The sequence below is a fragment of the Otolemur garnettii genome, unplaced genomic scaffold (assembly GCF_000181295.1).
Source record: "Otolemur garnettii isolate 467f Iridium unplaced genomic scaffold, OtoGar3 scaffold00144, whole genome shotgun sequence".
Classification (NCBI taxonomy): Eukaryota; Metazoa; Chordata; class Mammalia; order Primates; family Galagidae; genus Otolemur; species Otolemur garnettii.
This window is the reverse complement of record NW_003852539.1, coordinates 2,983,503-2,987,231: the sequence shown is the minus strand read 5'-3', so window position 1 is coordinate 2,987,231 and position 3,729 is coordinate 2,983,503. Positions and strand designations below refer to the sequence as shown.

Genomic DNA, 3,729 nt, shown 5'->3' with positions numbered 1-3,729 from the left:
CGCCTGTGGTCCCAGCTACTCGGGAGGCGGAGGCAGGAGACTCGCTTGAGCCTAGGAGTTAGAGGTTGCTGTGAGCTGTGGAGGCCACAGCACTCTACCCAGGGGGATAGCTTGAGGCTATGTCTCAAAAAAAAAAAGAAAGAAAGAAAGAAAGAAAATAAAAGAAAAAAATGTGGACAAGACAAAGTGACCATCCCACTGGGTCTCTCTGGCCTTTTCTCTTCCATGAGAGAGACCCACTTCCAACTCTCTTTGGAAGTCCTCTAAACGTTCTCTTTGTTCTTCCTAAACAAAATCTCTTTGTTACACTAAAAAGAAAAATAGAAAAGAAAAGAAAGACCATCTTTGTAACAGGTAACACGGTGATTGAAGAGCACCTGGTGAAGTTTGGTGTCATTTGCTTGGAAGACCTCATTCATGAAATTGCCTTCCCAGGGAAGTATTTCCAGTTCTTATGTCCTTTCCAAATCTCAATGGCCCATCATGCTACCAAGAATATAGTGGGCTTCCTCAAGGACATGGGCTCGCCAGGCTATGAGTGTGAACACATCAATCAGCTCATCTGCCAGGTGAACTAGATCCAGAATATCTGAAAGCACAGTGCACTGGGAGCATGTGTTCTTGGGTTTTGAAACTGTTACCGAGTATCTTCAGAGAAGATTATTTTCTGCCCTGTCTTCAAAAACAAAGGGAAGGGTCATGGAAAATGCAGTAAGTTATGCTTATGTCAGGAACCTCTCATCACAGTCCAGTTCCAAGGAAAATTCCAGTGTTTTTCACTTTGGCTACCACCACCTCTGAAGTTAGCACACGCCATGGAGAAAGGAGTCTTGCTTTGTCAGATCTGGTGTCCCAGGGTTTGATGTTGGTGAATGATTCAAGCATGTATAAGAAGATCCCTAAGACTCCCTAAGACATATAAGAATATGCCCCAAGCCCAGGGGCATATTTGAATCTGGATATTCATGGGGCCTTATTTTGAAAAGACTAGAAATACAATTAAGAAGAGTGCAGGTGGCTCGGCGCCTGTAGCTCAAGTGGCTAAGGCGCCAGACACGTACACCTGAGCTGGCAGGTTCAAATCCAGCTTGGGCCCACCAAACGACAATGACAGCTGCAACCAAAAAAATAGCCAGGCATCGTGGCAGGCGCCTGTAATCCCAGCTACTTGGGAGGTGGAGGCAGGAGACTCCCTTGAGCCCAGGAGTTGGAGGTTGCTGTGAGCTGTGATGCCATAGCACTCTAACCAGGGGGACAGCTTGAGGCTCTGTCTGAAAAAAAAAAAAAAAAAGGCTCAGTGCCTGTGGCTCAAGTGGCTAAGGTGCCAGCCACATACACTTAAGGTGGCGGGTTCGAATCCAGCCCAGGCCCATCAAACAACAATGATGGCTGCAACCAAAAAATAGCCAGGTGTTGTGGCAGGCACCTGTGGTCCCAGCTACTTGGGAGGCTAAGGCAGGAGACTCACTTGAGCCCAGAAGTTGGAGGTTGCTGTGAGCTGTGATGCCACAGTACTCTACCCAGGGGGACAGCTTGAGGCTCTGTCTCAGAAAAAAAAAAGAGTGCAGGCTCAGCCCCCATAATGCAGTGGTTACAGTGCCAGCCACGTACACCAAAGCTGGCGTGTTTGAACCCGGCTGGGGCCAGCTAACCAACAGTGACAACTGTAACAAAAAATAGCCGGGCATTGTGGTGGAGGCCTAGTCCCAGCTACTTGGGAAGCTGAAGCAAGAAAATTGCTTAAGTCCAAGAGTTTGAGCTTGCTGTGAACTGTGATGCCATGGCACTCTACCGAGGATGACAAAGTAAGCCTCTTCTCAGGAAAAAAAAAATGTGCCAGGTTATGAGATAATTAATTAGAGTGGTTGGTTCCAGAGTTAACCTGCCAGGAATAGTTGTTATAGATGCTACTCTTATATTTTAAACATTGTGAAATCAGATTACTTTAAATTGATGTATCTCAGTCATGGGGAAAAAAGCGGTTGTGAGTATGGAAGCCTAGGACTTAAATTCAGCCCTGTTTTATACTAAATATGGGGACACTGTTTCCATCCTTAAAATGGAGCTAATATCTTCTAGCATGTATCCCTCCATGTGGTGATTAAAAGGATTGAGCAAAATAATACTTTGTACTTTATAATTTGTTAAAAAAAGAAAAGATGCTGGGCAGCACCTGTGGCTCAGTGAGCAGGGCACCGGCCCCATATACTGAAGGTGGCAGGTTCAAACCCTGCCCCAGCCAAACAGCAACAACAACAACAACAACAAAAATAAATAAAAATACAGGAGGCTGAGGTAAGAGAATCGCCAAAGCCCAGGAGGTGGATGTTGCTGTGAGCTGTGTGATACCACAGCACTCTACCAAGGGCGATAAAGTGAGACTCTGTCTCTGCAAAAAAATAAAAATAAAAATAAAAGGTGCCTCAGTGTGGGAGGAAAGTTGATATTAGACTGTGATGGCACAATCTGCCCTGCTTACTACTAAATCCCTAGTGTATATAGAGCACATGCTTGACACAGAATTGGTGTCTGATGAACTTCTTTAATGAATGCCTAACCCATTAGAGACTTGTGTCTTTCTTTGGGCTTTAGTTAGGATGCTTTTGGTTGCCAATAATAGAAAATCCAACTCAAAGTGGATTAAGCAATACAGGGAACTTATTATTCCACACAACTAAAAATGTTCAGAGCTATGTTGAAACTTGATTTGAGAATTTCAAGTAAGACTTAATCTAACAGCTCAACAGGGATCTTATTTCTTTTCTTTTTAAAAATTATTTTGTAAATCTAGATCTGAACAGAATTATGTGATTTCTTTTCATACATTATTTCTGCCTTCCAAAATGTTAGCTTCAGCATAAGATAAGGATGTACTTCTTTTGTGATCCCAAGATCAATGCCAGTATCTCCTGGGATACATATCTTCTCTTTCACATCTTATAGGAAAGAAGGAGCCCTTAGTTTTACATTCCTAGAAAAGATATAATTGGATTGGATTAGATCACATGCTCACTCCTGAACCTATCACTGTGGCCAAGTATGCGCTGATATATTCCACCCCTGAATTAGGGTAAGCTGCCCTGGACAAAACAAATGCTATGAGGGGAAACAAACAAACAAAAAAATGTGTTCTGAGCCAGGAATGGTAGCTCATGCCTGTACTCCTAGCACTTTGGGAGGAGGCTGAGGCAGGTGGATCACCTGAGTTCAGGAGTTCTAGACCAGCCCGAGGAAGAGAGAAACTCAGTCTACTAAAAGGAGAAAAACTGGCTTGGCACAGTGGTTATGGTGCCAGCCACGTGCACCGAGAGTGGTGGGTACCAGCCCAGCCCAGGCCAGCTAAACAACAATGACAACTGCAACAAGAAAATAGCCAGGCAGGCGCCTGTAGTCCCGGCTACTCAGGAGGCTAAGGCAGGAGAATCACTTAAGTCCAACAGTTTGAGGTTGCTATGAGCTTTGACATCACAGCACTCTACCAAGGGTGACATAGTGAGACTCCGTGTAAACAAAAATAATAAAAGTAAATAAATTAATTAATTAAATTAAATTAAAAATAGAAAAGCCAGCTGGGTGTTGTAGCAGGTGCCTGTAGTCTCAGCTAATTGGGAGGCTGAGGCAAGAGGATTTTTTTTTTCTGGAGACAGAATCTTACTATGTCACCCTCGGTAAAGTGCCATGGCATCACAGCTCATTGCAACTTCAAACTCTTGGGCTTAAGTGATTCTT

General features: G+C 44.0%; 1 pseudogene; it reads left to right on the top strand.

The window, feature by feature from the left end:
- The window catches only part of LOC100942235, a 2,840-nt pseudogene extending 2,262 nt beyond the window's left edge, over positions 1–578 (top strand).
- The last annotated feature ends 3,151 nt before the right edge of the window (positions 579–3,729 follow it).